The following is a 23409-nucleotide window of genomic DNA, read 5'->3' as shown; positions in this document are numbered from 1 at the left end:
AGTCCATTAACACTGTCTTTGAGGAACCTGAGAAGGGCTTCCTTGGATCGCATTGAGGCCTACACTGAAAAAGGAAATTTCAACCGTTCAAAACATGAAAGAAGATTTCTGAGAAACTTCTCTCTGATCTGTGAGTTCATCTCACAAACGTATAACTTAGACTTCAGGAAGCAGTTTGCGAACACTCTTTTCGTGGATTCTGGACAGTCATACTTGGGAGCCCATAGGGGCCCATTTTGAAAAAGGAAATATCCTCACATAATAACTACAGAGAAGCTTTCTGAGCGATTGCTTTCTGATGTGTGACTTCATCACACAGAGTTCCACCCTTCCCTTCTTGGAACAGTTTGCTAACACAGTTGTCATGGATTCTGCAAAGGTATATTTGGGAGCTGATGGAGGGCTATGGTGAAAAAGGAAATATCCTCAGATCAAAACTGTAAAGAAGCCTTCTGATAAACTGCATTGCCATGAATGAATGCACATCACAGAGTTACATGTTTCTCTTCAGTGATCGGTTTGCTAAGTAAGTTTTCTGGAAATCTGCAATGAGCTACTTCATAGCGCAATGAAGCTTACGGTGACAAAGGAAATATCCTCAGATGAAAACTAGAAAGAAGCTTTCTTAGAAACTTCTTGGTGATGTGTGAAATCATCTCACAGAATTACACTTATGTTTTGTGCAGCAGTCCATTAACACTGTCTTTGAGGAATCTGAGGAGTACTTCCTTGGATCACATTGAGGCCTACGCTGATAAAGGAAATTTCATCCATTCAAAACGTGAAAGAAGCCTTCTGAGAAACTTCTTTCTGGTCTGTGAGTTCATCTCACAGACTTATAACTTAGACTTCAGGAAGCAGTTTCCAAGCACTCTTTTCGTGGAATCTGGAATGTGATATTTGGGAGCCCATAGGGGCCCATGATGAAAAAGGAAATATCCATGAGCAAGATGGCCGAATAGGAACAACTCCAGTCTCCAACTCCCAGCGCGAGCGACACAGAAGACCGGTGATTTCTGCATTTTCAACTGAGGTACTGGGGTCATCTCACTAGGGAGTGCCGGACAATCGGTGCTGGTCAGCTGCTGCAGCCTGACCAGCGAGAGCTGAAGCAGGGCGAGGCATCGCCTCACCTGGAAGCGCAAGGGGGAAGGGGATCCGTTTTCCTAGCCAGGGGAACTGAGACACACAACACCTGGAAAATCGGGTAACTCCCACCCCAATGCTGCGCTGTAAGCATACAGGCATTCCAGGAGAATATATCCCACACCTGGCCGGGAGGGTACCACACCCACGAAGCCTCCCTCACTGCTAACACAGCAGTCTGCCGCGATCTATCCGCAAGGCAGCAGCGAGGCTGGGGGAGGGGCGCCCGCCATTGCTGAGGCTTAAGTAGGTAAACAAAGCCGCTGGGAAGCTCGAACTGGGTGGAGCTCACAGCAGCTCAAGGAAGCCTGCCTGTCTCTGTAGTCTCCACCTCTGGGGACAGCGCACAGCTGAAGACCAACAGGGGAAGTAGCGGGAGCCGGTGCAGACGCGAACGACTCTGTCTGACAGCTTTGGGGAGAGCCGCGGATCTCCCAACGCAGAGGTTGAGATCTGAGAACGGACAGACTGCCTGCTCAGGTGTGTCCCTGACCCCTGAGTAGCCTAGCTGGGAGAAATCCCCCACTAGGGGCAGTCTGACACCCCACACCTCACAGGGTGGAGTACACCCCTGAGAGGACACTTCCAAAGGAAGAATCAGACAGGTACACTCGCTGTTCAGCAATATTCTATCTTCGGCAACCTCTGCTGCTGATACCCAGGCAAACAGGGTCTGGAGTGGACCTCAAGCAATCTCCAACAGACCAACAGAGAGTCCTTCTGACTGTCAGAAGGAAAACTATCAAACAGGAAGGACACCTATACCAAAACCCCATCAGTTCGTCACCACCATCAAAGACCAGAGACAGATAAAACCACAAAGATGGGGAAGAAGCAGGGCAGAAAAGCTGGAAATTCAAAAAATAAGAGCGCATCTCCCCCTGCAAAGGAGCGCAGCCCATCACCAGCAACGGATCAAAGCTGGTCAGAGAATGACTTGGACGAGAGGAGAGAAGAAGGCTTCAGTCCATCAAACTTATCAGAGCTAAAGGAGGAATTACGTACGCAGCGCAAAGAAACTAAACATCTTGAAAAAAGAGTGGAAGAATTGACAGCTAGACTCATTAATGCAGAGAAGATCATAAACGAAATGACAGAGATGAAAACCATGACACGAGAAATACGTGACAAATGCACAAGCTTCAGTAACCGACTCGATCAACTGGAAGAAAGAGTATCAGCGATTGAAGATCAAATGAATGAAATGAAGCGAGAAGAGAAACCAAAAGAAAAAAGAAGAAAAAGAAATGAGCAAAGCCTGCAAGAAGTATGGGATTACGTAAAAAGACCAAATCTACGTCTGATTGGGGTGCCTGAAAGTGAGGGGGAAAATGGAACCAAGTTGGAAAACACTCTTCAGGATATCATCCAGGAGAACTTCCCCAACCTAGTAGGGCAGGCCAACATTCAAATTCAGGAAATACAGAGAACGCCACAAAGATACTCCTCCAGAAGAGCAACTCCAAGACACATAATTGCCAGATTCACCAAAGTTGAAATGAAGGAAAAAATCTTAAGGGCAGCCAGAGAGAAAGGTCGGGTCACCCACAAAGGGAAGCCCATCAGACTAACAGCAGATCTCTCGGCAGAAACTCTACAAGCCAGAAGAGAGTGGGGGCCAATATTCAACGTTCTTAAAGAAAAGAATTTTAAACCCAGAATTTCATATCCAGCCAAACTAAGTTTCATAAGTGAAGGAGAAATAAAATCCTTTACAGATAAGCAAATGCTTAGAGATTTTGTCACCACCAGGCCTGCCTTAAAAGAGACCCTGAAGGAAGCCCTAAACATGGAAAGGAACAACCGGTACCAGCCATCGCAAAAACTTGGCAAAATGTAAAGACCATCGAGGCTAGGAAGAAACTGCATCAACTAACGAGCAAAATAACCAGTTAATATCATAATGGCAGGATCAAGTTCACACATAACAATATTAACCTTAAATGTTAATGGACTAAATGCTCCAATTAAAAGACACAGACTGGCAAACTGGATAAAGAGTCAAGACCCATCAGTCTGCTGTATTCAGGAGACCCATCTCACATGCAGAGACATACATAGGCTCAAAATAAAGGGATGGAGGAAGATCTACCAAGCAAATGGAGAACAAAAAAAAGCAGGGGTTGCAATCCTAGTCTCTGATAAAACAGACTTTAAACCATCAAAGATCAAAAGAGACAAAGAAGGCCATTACATAATGGTAAAGGGATCAATTCAACAGGAAGAGCTAACTCTCCTAAATGTATATGCACCCAATACAGGAGCACCCAGATTCATAAAGCAAATCCTTAGAGACTTACAAAGAGACTTAGACTCCCATACAATAATAATGGGAGACTTCAACACTCCGCTGTCAACATTAGACAGATCAACGAGACAGAAAGTTAACAAGGATATCCAGGAATTGAACTCATCTCTGCACCAAGTGGACCTAATAGACATCTATAGAACTCTCCACCCCAAATCAACAGAATATACATTCTTCTCAGCACCACATCGCACTTATTCCAAAATTGACCACATAATTGGAAGTAAAGCACTCCTCAGCAAATGTAAAAGAACAGAAATTATAACAAACTGTCTCTCAGACCACAGTGCAATCAAACTAGAACTCAGGACTAAGAAACTCAATCAAAACCGCTCAACTACATGGAAACTGAACAACCTGCTCCTGAATGACTACTGGGTACATAACGAAATGAAAGCGGAAATAAAGATGTTCTTTGAAACCAATGAGAACAAAGATACAACATACCAGAATCTCTGGGACACGTTTAAAGCAGTGTGTAGAGGGAAATTTATAGCACTAAATGCCCACAAGAGAAAGCAGGAAAGATCTAAAATTGACACTCTAACATCACAATTAAAAGAACTAGAGAGGCAAGAGCAAACACATTCAAAAGCTAGCAGAAGGCAAGAAATAACTAAGATCAGAGCCGAACTGAAGGAGATAGAGACACAAAAAACCCTCCAAAAAATCAATGAATCCAGGAGTTGGTTTTTTGAAAAGATCAACAAAATTGACAGACCGCTAGCAAGGCTAATAAAGAAGAAAAGAGAGAGGAATCAAATAGATGCAATAAAAAATGATAAAGGGGATATCACCACTGACCCCACAGAAATACAAACTACCATCAGAGAATACTATAAACGCCTCTACGCAAATCAACTAGAAAATCTAGAAGAAATGGATAATTTCCTGGACACTTACACTCTCCCAAGGCTAAACCAGGAAGAAGTTGAATCCCTGAATAGACCAATAGCAGGCTCTGAAATTGAGGCAACAATTAATAGCCTACCCACCAAAAAAAGTCCAGGACCAGATGGATTCACAGCTGAATTCTACCAGAGGTACAAGGAGGAGCTGGTACCATTCCTTCTGAAACTATTCCAATCAATAGAAAAAGAGGGAATCCTCCCTAACTCATTTGATGAGGCCAACATCATCCTGATACCAAAGCCTGGCAGAGACACAACAAAAAAAGAGAATTTTAGACCAATATCCCTGATGAACATTGATGCAAAAATTCTCAATAAAATACTGGCAAACCGGATTCAGCAGCACATCAAAAAGCTTATCCACCATGATCAAGTGGGCTTCATCCCTGGGATGCAAGGCTGGTTCAACATTCGCAAATCAATAAACGTAATCCAGCATATAAACAGAACCAAAGACAAGAACCACATGATTGTCTCAATAGATGCAGAAAAGGCTTTTGACAAAATTCAACAGCCCTTCATGCTAAAAACGCTCAATAAATTCGGTATTGATGGAACGTATCTCAAAATAATAAGAGCCATTTATGACAAACCCACAGCTAATATCATACTGAATGGGCAAAAACTGGAAAAATTCCCTTTGAAACCTGGCACAAGACAGGGATGCCCTCTCTCACCACTCCTATTCAACATAGTGTTGGAAGTTCTGGCTAGGGCAATCAGGCAAGAGAAAGAAATCAAGGGTATCCAGTTAGGAAAAGAAGAAGTCAAATTGTCCCTGTTTGCAGATGACATGATTGTATATTTAGAAAACCCCATCGTCTCAGCCCAAAATCTCCTTAAGCTGATAAGCAACTTCAGCAAAGTCTCAGGATACAAAATTAATGTGCAAAAATCACAAGCATTCTTATAAACCAGCAACAGACAAGCAGAGAGCCAAATCAGGAATGAACTTCCATTCACAATTGCTTCAAAGAGAATAAAATACCTAGGAATCCAGCTTACAAGGGATGTAAAGGACCTCTTCAAGGAGAACTACAAACCACTGCTCAGTGAAATCAAAGAGGACACAAACAAATGGAAGAACATACCATGCTCATGGATAGGAAGAATCAATATCGTGAAAATGGCCATACTCCCCAAGGTTATTTATAGATTCAATGCCATCCCCATCAAGCTACCAATGACTTTCTTCACAGAATTGGAAAAAACTGCTTTAAAGTTCATATGGAACCAAAAAAGAGCCCGCATTGCCAAGACAATCCTAAGTCAAAAGGACAAAGCTGGAGGCGTCACGCTACCTGACTTCAAACTATACTAGAAGGCTACAGTAACCAAAACAGCATGGTACTGGTACCAAAACAGAGATATAGACCAATGGAACAGAACAGAGTCCTCAGAAATAATACCGCACATCTACAGCCATCTGATCTTTGCCAAACCTGAGAGAAACAAGAAATGGGGAAAGGATTCCCTATTTAATAAATGGTGCTGGGAAAATTGGGTAGCCATAAGTAGAAAGCTGAAACTGGATCCTTTCCTTACCCCTTATACGAAGATTAATTCAAGATGGATTAGAGACTTAAATGTTAGACCTAATACCATAAAAACCCTAGAAGAAAATCTAGGTAGTACCATTCAGGACATAGGCATGGGCAAGGACTTCATGTCTAAAACACCAAAAGCAACGGCAGCAAAAGCCAAAATTGACAAATGGGATCTAATTAAACTAAAGAGCTTTTGCACAGCAAAAGAAACTACCATCAGAGTGAACAGGCAACCTACAGAATGGGAGAAAATTTTTGCAACCTACTCATCTGACAAAGGGCTAATATCCAGAATCTACAAAGAACTCAAACAAATATACGAGAAAAAAACAAACAGAACCATCAAAAAGTGGGGAAAGGATATGAACAGACATTTCTCAAAAGAAGATATTCATACAGCCAACAGACACATGAAAAAATGTTCATCATCACTGGCCATCAGAGAAATGCAAATCAAAACCACAATGAGATACCATCTCACACCAGTTAGAATGGCAATCATTAAGAAGTCAGGAAACAACAGGTGTTGGAGAGGATGTGGAGAAATAGGAACACTTTTACACTGTTGGATGGGATTGTAAACTAGTTCAACCATTATGGAAAACAGTATGGCAATTCCTCAAGGATCTAGAACTAGATGTACCATATGACCCAGCCATCCCACTACTGGGTATATACCCAAAGGATTATAAATTAGTCTACTACAAAGACACATGTACACGTATGTTTATTGCGGCACTATTCACAATAGCAAAGACTTGGAATCAACCCAAATGTCCATCTGTGACAGACTGGATTAAGAAAATGTGGCACATATACACCATGGAATACTATGCAGCCATAAAAAAGGATGAGTTTGCGTCCTTTGTAGGGACATGGATGCAGCTGGAAACCATCATTCTTAGCAAACTATCACAAGAAGAGAAAACCAAACACCGCATGTTCTCACTCATAGGTGGGAACTGAACAATGAGATCACTTGGACTCGGGAAGGGGAACATCACACACTGGGGTCTATCATGGGTAGGGGGGAGGGGGGAGGAGGGAGGGATTGCATTGGGGAGTTATACATGATATAAATGATGAATTGATGGGTGCTGACGAGTTGATGGGTGCAGCACACCAACATGGCATAAGTTTACATATGTAACAAACCTGCACGTTATGCACATGTACCCTAGAACTTAAAGTATAATAAAAAAAAAAAAAAGAAAAAAAAAAAGACAAAGGAAATATCCTCACATAATAACTAGAGAGAAGCTTTCTGAGAGATTGCTTTCTGATGTGTGACTTCATCACACAGAGTTCCACCCTTCCCTTCTTGGAAGAGTTTGCTAACTCTGTTATCTTGTGTTCTGCAAAGTGATATTTGGGAGCTCACTGAGGGCTACGTTGAAAAAGGAAATATCCTGAGATGAAAACTGGAAAGAAGCCTTCTGAGAAACTGCATTTCAATGTGTGAATGCAACTCACAGTGTTACACGTTTCTCTTCAGTATTCAGTTTGCTAACACAGTTTTCTGGAAATTTGCAATGGGATACTTCTGAACGCAATGAAGCTTACCGTGACACAGGATATATCCTTAGATGAAAACTAGAAAGAAGCTTTCTTAGGAACTTCTTGGTGACGTGTGAATTCATCTCACCAAGTTACACTTATTTTTCGTGCAGCATTCCATTAACACTGTCTTTGAGGAACCTGAGAAGGACTTATTTGGATCGCATTGAGGCCTACGCTCATAAAGGAAATATCATCAGTTCAAAACGTGAAAGAAACTTTCGGAGAAACTTCTTTGTGATCTGTGAATTCCTCTCACATAGTTACAGCTTAGTTCTCAGGAAGCAGTTTGCTAACGCTCTTTTCGGGGAATCTGCCAAGCGAGATTTGGGAGCCCATAGGGCCCATGGTGAAAAAGGAAATATCTTGAGATAATAACTAGAGAGAAGCTTGCTGAGAGATTGCTTTTTGATGTGTGACTTCATCACACAGAGTTCCACCCTTCGCTTCTTGGAACAGATTGCTAACTCTGTTATCTTGTTTTCTGCAAAGTGATATTTGGGATCTCACTGAGATGTATGGTGAAAAAGGAAATATCCTCAGATCAAAACTGGAAAGAAGGCTTCTGAGAAACTGCATTTCAATGTGTGAATGCAACTCACAGAGTTACACGTTTCTCTTCAGTGTTCAGTTTGCTAACACAGTTTTCTGGAAATCTGCAATGGGATACTTCTGAACGCAATGAATCTTACGGTGACAAAGGAAATATCCTCATATGAAAACTAGAAAGAAGCTTTCTTAGAAACTTCTAGGTGCTGTGTGAATTCATCTCACAGAATTACACGTCTGTTTCATGCAGCAGTCCATTAACACTGTCTTTGAGGAACCTGAGAAGGACTTGTTTGGATCACATTGAGGCCTACGATGATAAAAGAAATATCATCAGTTCAAAACGTGAAAGAAGCTTTCTGAGAAACTTCTTTGTGATCTGTGAATTCCTCTCACAGAGTTACAGCTTATTTCTCAGGAAGCAGTTTGCTAACACTCTTTTCGTGGAATCTGCCAAGTGAGATTTGGGAGCCCATAGGGGCCCTTGGTGAAAAAGGAAATATCCTCAGTCAAAACTGGAAAGAAGCCTTCTGAGAAACTGCATTTCAATGTGTGAATGCAACTCACAGATTTACACGTTTCTCTTCTGTGTTCAGTTTGCTAACACAGTTTTCTGGAAATCTGCAATGGGATCCTTCTGAACGCAATGAAGCTTACGGTGACAAAGGAAATATCCTCAGATGAAAACTAGAAAGAAGCTTTCTTAGAAACTTCTTGGTGCTGTGTGAATTCATCTCACAGAATTACACCTCTGTTTCATGCAGCAGTCCATTAATACTGTCTTTGAGGAACCTGAGAAGGACTTCTTTGGATCGCATTGAGGACTACGCTGGTAAAGGAAATATCACCCGTTCAAAACGTGAAAGAAGCTTTCTGAGAAACTTCTTTGTGATCTTTGAATTCCTCTCACAGACTACAGCTTAGTTCTCAGGAAGCAGTTTGCTAACACTCTTTTCGTGGAATATTCCAAGTGAGATTTGGAGCCCATAGGGGCCCTTGGTGAAAAAGGAAATATCCTCAGCTAATAACTAGAGAGAAGCTTTCTGAGAGATTGCTTTCTGATGTGTGACTTCATCACACAGAGTTCCACCCTTCCCTTCTTGGAAGAGTTTGCTAACTCTGTTATCTTGTGTTCTGCAAAGTGATATTTGGGAGCTCACTGAGGGCTACGTTGAAAAAGGAAATATCCTGAGATGAAAACTGGAAAGAAGCCTTCTGAGAAACTGCATTTCAATGTGTGAATGCAACTCACAGTGTTACACGTTTCTCTTCAGTATTCAGTTTGCTAACACAGTTTTCTGGAAATTTGCAATGGGATACTTCTGAACGCAATGAAGCTTACCGTGACACAGGATATATCCTTAGATGAAAACTAGAAAGAAGCTTTCTTAGGAACTTCTTGGTGACGTGTGAATTCATCTCACCAAGTTACACTTATTTTTCGTGCAGCATTCCATTAACACTGTCTTTGAGGAACCTGAGAAGGACTTCTTTGGATCGCATTGAGGCCTACGCTCATAAAGGAAATATCATCAGTTCAAAACGTGAAAGAAACTTTCGGAGAAACTTCTTTGTGATCTGTGAATTCCTCTCACATAGTTACAGCTTAGTTCTCAGGAAGCAGTTTGCTAACGCTCTTTTCGGGGAATCTGCCAAGCGAGATTTGGGAGCCCATAGGGCCCATGGTGAAAAAGGAAATATCTTGAGATAATAACTAGAGAGAAGCTTGCTGTGAGATTGCTTTTTGATGTGTGACTTCATCACACAGAGTTCCACCCTTCGCTTCTTGGAACAGATTGCTAACTCTGTTATCTTGTTTTCTGCAAAGTGATATTTGGGATCTCACTGAGGTCTATGGTGAAAAAGGAAATATCCTCCGATCAAAACTGGAAAGAAGGCTTCTGAGAAACTGCATTTCAATGTGTGAATGCAACTCACAGAGTTACACGTTTCTCTTCAGTGTTCAGTTTGCTAACACAGTTTTCTGGAAATCTGCAATGGGATACTTCTGAACGCAATGAATCTTACGGTGACAAAGGAAATATCCTCATATGAAAACTAGAAAGAAGCTTTCTTAGAAACTTCTAGGTGCTGTGTGAATTCATCTCACAGAATTACACGTCTGTTTCATGCAGCAGTCCATTAACACTGTCTTTGAGGAACCTGAGAAGGACTTGTTTGGATCACATTGAGGCCTACGATGATAAAAGAAATATCATCAGTTCAAAACGTGAAAGAAGCTTTCTGAGAAACTTCTTTGTGATCTGTGAATTCCTCTCACAGAGTTACAGCTTATTTCTCAGGAAGCAGTTTGCTAACACTCTTTTCGTGGAATCTGCCAAGTGAGATTTGGGAGCCCATAGGGGCCCTTGGTGAAAAAGGAAATATCCTCAGTCAAAACTGGAAAGAAGCCTTCTGAGAAACTGCATTTCAATGTGTGAATGCAACTCACAGATTTACACGTTTCTCTTCTGTGTTCAGTTTGCTAACACAGTTTTCTGGAAATCTGCAATGGGATCCTTCTGAACGCAATGAAGCTTACGGTGACAAAGGAAATATCCTCAGATGAAAACTAGAAAGAAGCTTTCTTAGAAACTTCTTGGTGCTGTGTGAATTCATCTCACAGAATTACACCTCTGTTTCATGCAGCAGTCCATTAATACTGTCTTTGAGGAACCTGAGAAGGACTTCTTTGGATCGCATTGAGGACTACGCTGGTAAAGGAAATATCACCCGTTCAAAACGTGAAAGAAGCTTTCTGAGAAACTTCTTTGTGATCTTTGAATTCCTCTCACAGACTACAGCTTAGTTCTCAGGAAGCAGTTTGCTAACACTCTTTTCGTGGAATATTCCAAGTGAGATTTGGAGCCCATAGGGGCCCTTGGTGAAAAAGGAAATATCCTCAGCTAATAACTAGAGAGAAGCTTTCTGAGAGATCGCTTTGTGATGTGTGATTTCATCACACAGAGTTCCACCCGTCCCTACTTGGAACCGTTTGCTAACTCTGTTATCTTGTGTTCTGCAAAGTGATCTTTGGGAGCTCACTTAGGGATATGGTGAAAAGGAAATATCCTCAGATGAAAACTGGAAAGAAGCCTTCTGAGAAACTGCATTTCTATGTGTAATGCAACTTACAATGTTACACGTTTCTCTTCAGTGATCTGTTCGCTAACACAGTTTTCTGGACATCTCCAATGGGATTCTTCTGAACGCAATGAAGCTAACGGTGACAATGGAAATATCCTCAGATGAAAAGTAAAAAGAAGCCCTGTTAGAAACTTCTTGGTGATGTGCGAATTCATCTCACAGAATTACACTTATGTTTCCTGCAGCAGTCTATTAACACTGTCTTTGAGGAACCTGAGAAGGACTTCTTTGGATCGCATTGAGGCCTACGCTGGTAAAGGAAATATCATCAGTTCAAAACATGAAATAAGCTTTCTGAGAAACTTCTTTGTGATCTCTGAATGACTCTCACAGATTTACAACTTAGTTCTCAGTAAGCAGTTTGCTAACACTCTTATCGTGGAATCTGCCAAATGAGATTTGGGAGCCCATAGGAGCCCACGATGAAAAAGGAAATATCCTCAGATAATAACTAGAGAGAAGCTTTCTGACGGATTGCTTTCTGATGTGTGACTTCATCACACAAAGTTCCACCCTTCCCTTCTTGGAAGAGTTTGCTAACTCTGTTATCTTGTGTTCTGCAAAGTGATATTTGGGAGCTCACTGAGGGCTACGTTGAAAAAGGAAATATCCTGAGATGAAAACTGGACAGAAGCCTTCTGAGAAACTGCATTTCAATGTGTGAATGCAACTCACAGTGTTACACGTTTCTCTTCAGTATTCAGTTTGCTAACACAGTTTTCTGGAAATTTGCAATGGGATACTTTTGAACGCAATGAAGCTTATGGTGACACAGGATATATACTCAGATGAAAACTAGAAAGAAGCTTTCTTAGGAACTTCTTGGTGACGTGTGAATTCATCTCACAAAGTTACACTTATTTTTCGTGCAGCATTCCATTAACACTGTCTTTGAGGAACCTGAGAAGGACTTCTTTGGATCGCATTGAGGCCTACGCTCATAAAGGAAATATCATCAGTTCAAAACGTGAAAGAAACTTTCTGAGAAACTTCTTTGTGATCTGTGAATTCCTCTCACAGAGTTACAGCTTAGTTCTCAGGAAGCAGTTTGCTAACGCTCTTTTCGGGGAATCTGCCAAGCGAGATTTGGGAGCCCATAGGGGCCCATGGTGAAAAAGGAAATATGCTGAGATAATAACTAGAGAGAAGGTTGCTGAGAGATTGCTTTCTGAAGTGTGACTTCATCACACAGAGTTCCAACCTTCCCTTCTTGGAACAGATTGCTAACTCTGTTATCTTGTTTTCTGCAAAGTGATATTTGGGATCTCACTGAGGTCTATGGTGAAAAAGGAAATATCCTCAGATCAAAACTGGAAAGAAGGACTTGAGAAACTGCATTTCAATGTGTGAATGCAACTCACAGAGTTACACGTTTCTCTTCAGTGTTCAGTTTGCTAACACAGTTTTCTGGAAATCTGCAATGGGATACTTCTGAACTCAATGAATCTTACGGTGACAAAGGAAATATCCTTATATGAAAACTAGAAAGAAGCTTTCTTAGAAACTTCTAGGTGCTGTGTGAATTCATCTCACAGAATTACACGTCTGTTTCATGCAGAAGTCCATTAACACTGTCTTTGAGGAACCTGAGAAGGACTTCTTTGGATCGCATTGAGGCCTACGCTGGTAAAGGAAATATCACCCGTTCAAAACGTGAAAGAACATTTCTGAGAAACTTCTTTGTGATCTTTGAATTCCTCTCACGGAGTTACAGCTTAGTTCTCAGGAGGCAGTTTGCTAAAACTCTTTTCGTGGAATCTGCCAAGTGAGATTTGGGAGCCCATAGGGGCCCTTGATGAAAAAGGAAATATCCTCAGATCAAAACTGGAAAGAAGCCTTCTGAGAAACTGCATTTCAATGTGTGAATGCAACTCACAGATTTACACGTTTCTCTTCTGTGTTCAGTTTGCTAACACAGTTTTCTGGAAATCTGCAATGGGATCCTTCTGAACGCAATGAAGCTTACGGTGACAAAGGAAATATCCTCAGATGAAAACTAGAAAGAAGCTTTCTTAGAAACTTCTTGGTGCTGTGTGAATTCATCTCACAGAATTACACCTCTGTTTCATGCAGCAGTCCATTAATACTGTCTTTGAGGAACCTGAGAAGGACTTCTTTGGATCGCATTGAGGCCTACGCTGGTAAAGGAAATATCACCCGTACAAAACGTGAAAGAAGCTTTCTGAGAAACTTCTTTGTGATCTTTGAATTCCTCTCCCGGAATTACAGCTTAGTTCTCAGGAGGCAGTTTGCTAACACTCTTTTCGTGGAATCTGCCAAATGAGATTTGGGAGCCTATAGTGGCCCTTGGTGAAAAAGGAAATATCCTCAGATAATAACTAGAGAGAAGCTTTCTGAGAGATTGCTTTCTGATGTATGACTTCATCACTCAGAGTTCCACCCTTCTCTTCTTTGAAGAGTTTGCTACGTCTGTTATCTTGTGTTCTGCAAAGTGATATTTAGGAGCTCACTGAGAGCTATGGTGAAAAAAGAAAATGTCCTCAGATCAAAATTGGATGGAAGCCGTCTGAGAAACTTCATTTCGATGTGTGAATGCAACTCACAGAGTTACACTTTTCTCCTCAGTGTTCAGGTTGCTAACACAGTATTCTGGAAATCTGCAAAGGGATACTTCTGAACGCCATGAAGCTTATGGTGACAAAGGAAATATTATCAGATGAAAAGTAGATAGACCCTCTGTTAGAAACATCTTTGTGATGTGTGAATTCATCTCACAAAATTGCACTTATGTTTCATGCAGCAGACCATTAACACTGTCTTTGAGGAACATGAGAAGGACTTCTTTGGATCGCATTGAGGCCTACGCTGGTAAAGGAAATATCATCAGTTCAAAACGTCAAAGAAGCTTCCTGAGAAACTTCTTTGTGATCTGTGAATTCCTCTCCCAGAGTTACCGCTTAGTTCTCAGGAAGCAGTTTGATAGCACTCTTTTCGTTTAATCTGCAAAGTGAGATTTGGGAGCCCTTAGGGGCCCATGGTGAAAAAGGAAATATCCTCAGATAATAACTAGAGAGAAGCTTTCTGAGAGATTGCTTTCTGCAGTGTGACTTCGTCACACAGAGTTCCACTCTTCCCTTCTTGGAACAATTTGCTAACTCTATTACATTGTGTGTTGCAAAGTGATATTTGGGAGCTCACTGCGGGCTATGGTGAAAAAGGAAATATCCTCCGATCAAAACTGGAAAGAAGCCTTTTGAGTAATTGCATTTCGATGTGTGAATGCAACTCCCAGAGTTACACGTTTCTCTTCAGTGTTCAGTTTGCTAACACAGTTTTCTGGAAATCTTCAATGGGATACTTCTGAATGCAATGATGCTTACGGTGACAAAGGATATATGCTCAGATGAAAACCAGAAAGAAGCTCTGTTGGAAACTTCTTGGTGATGTGTGAATTCATCTCACAGAATTACACTTATGTTTCCTGAAGCAGTCCATTAACACTGTCTTTGAGGAACCTGAGAAGGACTTCTTTGGATCGCATTGAGGCCTACGCGGTAAAGGAAGTATCATCAGTTCAAAACGTGAAAGAAGCTTTCTGAGAAACTTCTTTGTGATCTGTGAATTACTCTCACAGAGTTACAACTTAGTTCTCAGGAAGCAGTTTGCTAACACTCTTTTCGTGGAATCTGCCACATGAGCTTTGGGAGCCCATAGGGGCCAATGGTGAAAAAGGAAATATCCTCAGATTATAACTAGATAGAAGCTTTCTGAGAGATTGCTTCCTGATGTGTGACTTCATCACACAAAGTTCCACCCTTCCCTTCTTGGAAGAGTTTGGTAACTCTGTTATCTTGTGCTCTGAAAGGAGATATTTGGAGCTCACTGACGGCACTGTTGAAAAAGGAAATATCCTCAGATCAAAACTGGAAAGAAGCCTTCTGAGAAACTGAATTTCGATGTGTGAATGCAACTCACAGAGTTACACGTTTCTCCTCAGTGTTCAGTTTCCTAACACAGTTTTCTGGAAATCTGCAATGGGATACTTCTGAACGCAATGAAGCTTACGGTGACACAGGATATATCCTCAGATGAAAACTAGAAAGAAGCTTTCTTAGGAACTTCTTGGTGACGTGTGAATTCATCTCACAAAGTTACACTTATTTTTCGTGCAGCATTCCATTAACACAGTCTTTGAGGAACCTGAGAGGGACTTCTTTGGATCGCATTGAGGCCTACGCTGATAAAGAAAATATCATCAGTTCAAAACGTGAAAGAAACTTTCTGAGAAACTTCTTTGTGATCTGTGAATTCATCTCACAGAGTTACAGCTTAGTTCTCAGGAAGCAGTTTGCTAACGCTCTTTTCGGGGAATCTGCCAAGCGAGATTTGGGAGCCCATAGGGGCCCATGGTGAAAAAGAAATATGCTGAGTTAATAACTAGAGTGAAGCATGCTGAGAGATTGCTTTCTGATGTGTGACTTCATCACACAGAGTTCCACCCTTCGCTTCTTGGAACAGATTGCTAACTCTGTTATCATGTGTTCTGCAAAGTGATATTTGGGATCTCACTGAGGGCTATGGTGAAAAAGGAAATATCCTCAGATCAAAACTGGAAAGAAGGCTTCTGTGAAACTGCATTTCAATGTGTGAATGCAACTCACAGAGTTACACGTTTCTCTTCAGTGTTCAGTTTGCTAACACAGTTTTCTGGAAATCTGCAATGGGATACTTCTGAACGCAATGAATCTTACGGTGACAAAGGAAATATCCTCAGATGAAAACTAGACAGAAGCTTTCTTAGAAACTTCTTGGTGCTGTGTGAATTCATCTCACAGAATTACACGTCTGTTTCATGCAGCAGTCCATTAACACTGTCTTTGAGGAACCTGAGAAGGATTTCTTTGGATCGCATTGAGGACTACGCTGATAAAGGAAATATCATCAGTTCAAAACGTGAAAGAAACTTTCTGAGAAACTTCTTTGTGTTCTGTGAATTTCTCTCACAGAGTTACCGCTTAGTTCTCAGGAAGCAGTTTGCTAACACTCTTTTCGTGGAATCTGCCAAGGGAGATTTGGGAGCCCATAGGGGCCCTTGGTGAAAAAGGAAATATTCTCAGATCAAAACTGGAAAGCAGCCTTCTGAGAAACTGCATTTCAATGTGTGAATGCAACTCACAGATTTACACGTTTCTCTTCAGTGTTCAGTTTGCTAACACAGTTTTCTGGAAATCTGCAATGGGATCCTTCTGAACGCAATGAAGCTTACGGTGACAAAGGAAATATCCTCAGATGAAAACTAGAAAGAAGCTTTCTTAGAAATTTCTTGGTGCTGTGTGAATTCATCTCACAGAATTACACCTCTGTTTCATGCAGCAGTCCATTAACACTGTCTTTGAGGAACCTGAGAAGGACTTCTTTGGATTGCATTGAGGCCTACGATGGTAAAGGAAATATCATCCGTTCAAAACGTGAAAAAAGCTTTCTGAGAAACTTCTTTGTGATCTTTGAATTCCTCTCCCGGAGTTACAGCTTAGTTCTCAGAAGGCAGTTTGCTAACACTCTTTTCGTGGATTCTGCCAAATGAGATTTGGGAGCTCATAGGGGCCCTTGTTGAAAAAGGAAATATCCTCAGATTATAACTAGAGAGAAGCTTTTGGAGAGATTGCTTCCTGATGTGTGACTTCATCAAACAAAGTTCCACCCTTCCCTTCTTGGAGGAGTTTGGTAACTCTGTTATATTGTGCTCTGAAAGGAGATATTTGGAGCTCACTGAGGGCACTGTTGAAAAAGGAAATATCCTCAGATCAAAACTGGAAAGAAGCCTTCTGAGAAACTGAATTTCGATGTGTGAATGCAACTCACAGAGTTACACGTTTCTCCTCAGTGTTCAGTTTCCTAACACAGTTTTCTGGAAATCTGCAATGGGATACTTCTGAACGCAATGAAACTTACGGTGGCATAGGATATATCCCCAGATGAAACATAGAAAGAAGCTTTCTTAGAAACTTCTTGGTAGTGTGAGAATTCATCTCACAAAGTTACACTCATGTTTCGTGCAGCATTCCATTAACACTGTCTTGAGGAACCTGAGAGGGACTTCTTTGGATCGCATTGAATACTACAATCATAACGAAAATATCATCAGCTCAATACGTGAAAGAAGCTTTCTGAGAAACTTCTTTGAGATCTGTGAATTCCTCTCACAGAGTTACAATTTAGTTCTCAGAAAGCAGTTTGCTAACACTCTTTTCGTGGAATCTGACAAATGAGATTTGGAGCCCATAGGGGCCCATGGTGAAAAAGGGAATATCCTCAGATAATAACTACAGAGAAGCTTTCTGAGAGATTTCTTTCTGATGTGTGACTTCATCACACAGAGTTCCACCCTTCCCTTCTTGGAATAGTTTGCTAACTCTGTTATCTTGTGTTCTGCAAAGTGATATTAGGGAGCTCACTGAGGGCTATGGTAAAAAAAGGAAATATTCTCAGATCAAAACTGGAAAGAAGCCTTCTGAGAAACTGCATTTCGATATGTGAATGCAACTCACAGAGTTACACGTTATTCTTCAGTGTTCAGTTTGTTAACACAGTTTTCTGGAAATCTGCAATGGGATACTTCTGAACGCAATGAAGCTTACGGTGACAAAGGAAATATCCTCAGATGAAAACTGGAAAGAAGCTTTGTTAAAAACTTCTTGGTGATGTGTGAATTCATCTCCCAAAATTAAAACTCTGTTTCATGCAGCAGTCCATTAACACTGTCTTTGAGGACCTGAGAAGGACTTCTTTGGATCTCATTGAAGACTTCAATCAGAAAGGAAATATCATCAGCTCAAAACGTGAAAGAAGCTTTCGGAGAAACTTCTTTGAGATCTGTGAATTCCTCTCACAGAGTTACAATTTAGTTCTCAGGAAGCAGTTTGCTAACACTCTTTTCGTGGAATCTGCCAAATGAGATTGGGAGCAAATAGGGGTCCATGGTGAAAAAGGGAATGTCCTCAGATAATAACTACAGAGAAGCTTTCTTAGATAATTGTTTCTGATGTGTGACTTCATCACACAGAGTTCCACCCTTCCCTTCTTGGAAGAGTTTGCTAACTCTGTTATCTTGTGTTCTGCAAAGTGATATTAGGGAGCTCACTGAGGGCTATGTTAAAAAAGGAAATATTCTCAGATCAAAACTGGAAAGAAGCCTTCTGAGAAACTGCATTTCGATATGTGAAAGCAACTCACAGAGTTACACGTTACTCTTCAGTGTTCAGTTTGTTAACACAGTTTTCTGGAAATCTGCAATGGAATACTTCTGAACGCAATGAAGCTTACGGTGACAAAGGAAATATCCTCAGATGAAAACTGGAAAGAATCTTTGTTAAAATCTTCTAGGTGATGTGTGAATTCATCTCACAGAATTACACCTCTGTTTCATGCAGCAGTACATTAACACTGTCTTTGAGGACCTGAGAAGGACTTCTTTGGATCGCATTGAAGACTACAATCAGAAAGGAAATATCATCAGCTCAAAACGTGAAAGAAGCTTTCTGAGAAACTTCTTTGTTATCTGTGAATTCCTCTCACAGAGTTACAATTTAGTTCTCAGGAAGCAGTTTGCTAACACTCTTTTCGTGGAATCTGCCAAATGAGATTGGGAGCAAATAGGGGTCCATGGTGAAAAAGGGAATGTCCTCAGATAATTTCTACAGAGAAGCTTTCTTAGATAATTGTTTCTGATGTGTGACTTCATCACACAGAGTTCCACCCTTCCCTTCTTGGAACAGATTGCTAACTCTGTTGTCTTGTGTTCTGCAAAGTGATATTTGGGATCTTACTGAGGTCTATGTTGAAAAAGGAAATATCCTCAGATCAAAACTGGAAAGAAGGCTTCTAAGACACTGCATTTCAATGTGTGAATGCAACTCACAGAGTTACACGTTTCTCTTCAGTGTTCAGTTTGCTAACACAGTTTTCTGGAAATCTGCAATGGGATACTTCTGAACGCAATGAATCTTACGTTGACAAAGGGAATATCCACAGATGAAAACTAGAAAGAAGCATTCTTAGAAACTTCTTGGTGATGTGTGAATTCATCTCACAGAGTTACACTTATGTTTCGTGGAGCAGTCCATAAACACTGTCTTTGAGGAATCTGAGACCGGCTTCTTTGGATCGCATTGAGGCCTACGCTGATAAAGGGAATTTCTTCCGTTCAAAACGTGAAAGAAGCTTTCTGAGAAACGTCTTTCCGATCTGTGAGTTCATCTCACAGACTTATAAATTAGACTTCAGGAAGCAGTTTGCTAACACTCCCTTCGTGGATTCTGGAAAGTGATATTTGGGAGCCCATAGGGGCCCATGATGAAAAAGGAAATATCCTCACAAAATAACTAGAGAGAAGCTGTCTGAGAGATTGCTTTCTGATGTGTGACTTCATCACGCAGAGTTCCACCTTTCCCTTCTTGGAAAAGTTTGCTAACACTGTTATCGTGGATTCCTCAAAGTTATATTTGGGAGCTCATTGAGGGCTATGGTGAGAAAGGAAATATCCACACAAGATAACTTAACAGAAGCTTGCTGATAAACTGCATTACCATATGTGAATGCAACTCACAGGGTAACACGTTTCTCTTCAGTGATCAGTTTGTTAACACAGTTTTCTGGAAATCTGCAATTAGATACTTCATAGAGCAATGAACCTTACAGTGACAAAGGAAATATCCACAGAGGAAAACTAGAAAGAAGCTTTCATAGAAACTTCTTGGTGATGTGTGAATTCATATCACAGAGTTACACTTATATTTCGTAGAGCAGTCCATTAACACTGTCATTGAGGAACCTGAGAAGTGCTTCCTTGGATCGCATGTAGGCCTACGCTGATAAAGGAAATTTCATCCGTTCAAAACATGAAAGAAGCTTTCGAGAAACTTCTTTCTGATCTGTGAGTTCATCTCACAGACGTATAACTTAGACTTCAGGAAGCAGTTTGCGAACACTCTTTTCGGGGATTCTGGAAAGTAATATTTGGGAGCCTATAGGGGCCCATGGTGAAAAGGAAATATCCTCACATAATAACTAGAGAGAAGCTTTCTGAGAGATTGCTTTCTGATGTGTGACTTCAACACACAGAGTTCCACACTTCCCTTCTTGGAACAGTATGCTAACACTTTTGTCGTGGAATCTCCAAAGGTATATTTGGGATCGCATTGAGGGCTATGGTGAAAAAGGAAATATCCTCACATAATAACTATAGAGAAGTTTCTGAGAAACTGCATTGCCATGTGTGAATGCAACTCACAGAGTAACACGTTTCTCTTCAGTGATCAGTTTGTTAACACAGTTTTCTGGAAATCTCCAATTAGAGACTTCATAGCGCAATGAACCTTACGGTGTCAAAGGAAAAATCCACAGATGAAAAATAGAAAGAAGCTTTCTTAGAAACTTCTTGGTGATGTGTGAATTCCTCTCACAGAGTTAAACTTATGTTTCATGGTGCAGTCCATTAACAATGTCTTTGAGGAACCTGAGAAGGGCTTCCTTGGATCGCATTGAGGCCTACACTGATAAAGGAAATTTCTTCCGTTGAAAACGTGAAAGAAGCTTTCTGAGAAACTTCTTTCTGATCTGTGAGATCATCTCACAGACTTTTAACTTAGACTTCAGGAAGCAGTTGGCTGACACTCTTTTCGTGGAATCTGGAAAATGATATGTGGGAGCCCATAGGGGCCCATTATGAAAAAGGAAATATCCTCACATAATAACTAGAGAGAAGCTTTCTGAGAGATTGCTTTCTGATGTGTGAGTTCATCACACAGAGTTTCACCCTTCCCTTCTTGGAACAGTTTGCTAACACTGTTGTCGTGGATTCTGCAAAGGTATATTTGGGAGCTGATGGAGGGCTATGGTGAAAAAGGAAATATCCTCAGATCAAAACTGGAAAGAAGCCTTCTGAGAAACTGCATTGCCATGAGTGAATGCAACTCACAGAGTTTCACGTTTCTCATCAGTGATAAGTTTGCTAACTAAGTTTTCTGGAAATCTGCAATGGGATACCTCTTAGCGCAATGAAACTAATGGTGACAAAGGAAATATCCTCAGATGAAAACTAGAAAGAAGCATTCTTAGAAACTTCTTGGTGATGTGTGAATTCATCTCACAGAGTTACACTTATGTTTCATGGAGCAGTCCATTAACACTGTCTTTGAGGAATCTGAGAAGGGCTTCCTTGGATCGAATTGAGGCCTACGCTGATAAAGGAAATTTCATCCGTTCAAAACGTGAAAGAAGCTTACTGAGAACCTTCTTTCTGATCTGTGAGTTCATCTCACATACGTATAACTTAGACTTCGGAAAGCAGTTCGCGAACACTCTTTTCCTGGATTCTGCAAAGTCATATTTGGGAGCCCATAGGGGCCCATGATGAAAAAGGAAATATCGTCACATAATAACTAGAGAGAAACCTTCTGAGAGATTGCTTTGTGATGTGTGACTTCATCACACCGAGTTCCACCCTTCCCTTCTTGGAACAGTTTGCTAACACTGTTGTTGTGTATTCTGCAAAGGTATATTTGGGAGATCATTCAGGGCTATGGTGAAAAAGGAAATATCCTCAGATCAAAACTGTAAAGAAGCCTTCTGAGAAACTGCATTGCCATGTGTGAATGCAACTCACAGAGTTACACGTTTCTCTTCAGTGATCAGTTTGCTAACTAAGTTTTCTGGAAATCTGCAATGGGTTACCTCTTAGAGCAATGAAGCTTACGGTGAAAAAGGAAATATTCAGAGATGAAAACCAGAAAGAAGCGTTCTTAGAAACTTCTTGGTGATGTGTGAATTCATCTCACCGAGTTACACTTATGTTTCGTGGAGCAGTCCATTAACACTGTCTTTGAGGAACCTGAGAAGGGCTTCCTTGGATCCCATTGAGGCCCACACAGATAAGGGTAATTTCATTAGTTCTAAACGTGAAAGACGCCTTCTGAGAAACTTCTTTCTGATCTGTGATTTCATCTCTCCAACGTGTAACTTAGACTTCAGGAAGCAGTTTGCTAACACTCTTTTCGTGGATTCTGGAAAGTGATATTTGGGAGCACATAGGGGCCCATGATGAAAAAGGAAATATCCTCACATAATAACAAGAGAGAAGCTTTCTGAGAGATTACTTTCTAATGTGTGACTTCATCACACAGAGTTTCACACTTCCCTTGTTGGAAGAGTTTGCTAACACTGTTGTCGTGGATTCTGCAAAGGTATATTTGGGAGCTGATGGAGGGCTATGGTGAAAAAGGATATATCCTCAGATCAAAACTGGAAAGAAGCCTTCTGAGAAACTGCATTGCCATGAGTGAATGCAACTCACAGAGTTTCACGTTTCTCATCAGTGATAAGTTTGCTAACTAAGTTTTCTGGAAATCTGCAATGGGATACCTTTAGCGCAATGAAGCTAACGGTGACAAAGGAAATATCCTCAGATGAAAACTAGAAAGAAGCATTCTTTAGAAACTTCTGGTGATGTGTGAATTCATCTCACAGAGTTACACTTATGTTTCATGGAGCAGTCCATTAACACTGTCTTTGAGGAATCTGAGAAGGGCTTCCTTGGATCGAATTGAGGCCTACGCTGATAAAGGAAATTTCATCCGTTCAAAACGTGAAAGAAGCTTACTGAGAACCTTCTTTCTGATCTGTGAGTTCATCTCACATACGTATAACTTAGACTTCGGAAAGCAGTTCGCGAACACTCTTTTCCTGGATTCTGCAAAGTCATATTTGGGAGCCCATAGGGGCCCATGATGAAAAAGGAAATATCGTCACATAATAACTAGAGAGAAACCTTCTGAGAGATTGCTTTGTGATGTGTGACTTCATCACACCGAGTTCCACCCTTCCCTTCTTGGAACAGTTTGCTAACACTGTTGTTGTGTATTCTGCAAAGGTATATTTGGGAGATCATTCAGGGCTATGGTGAAAAAGGAAATATCCTCAGATCAAAACTGTAAAGAAGCCTTCTGAGAAACTGCATTGCCATGTGTGAATGCAACTCACAGAGTTACACGTTTCTCTTCAGTGATCAGTTTGCTAACTAAGTTTTCTGGAAATCTGCAATGGGTTACCTCTTAGAGCAATGAAGCTTACGGTGAAAAAGGAAATATTCAGAGATGAAAACCAGAAAGAAGCGTTCTTAGAAACTTCTTGGTGATGTGTGAATTCATCTCACCGAGTTACACTTATGTTTCGTGGAGCAGTCCATTAACACTGTCTTTGAGGAACCTGAGAAGGGCTTCCTTGGATC

This window comes from Rhinopithecus roxellana, chromosome 4 (genome assembly GCF_007565055.1).
Source record: "Rhinopithecus roxellana isolate Shanxi Qingling chromosome 4, ASM756505v1, whole genome shotgun sequence".
Lineage (NCBI taxonomy): Eukaryota > Metazoa > Chordata > Mammalia > Primates > Cercopithecidae > Rhinopithecus > Rhinopithecus roxellana.
Note: the sequence above shows the minus strand (reverse complement) of the source record.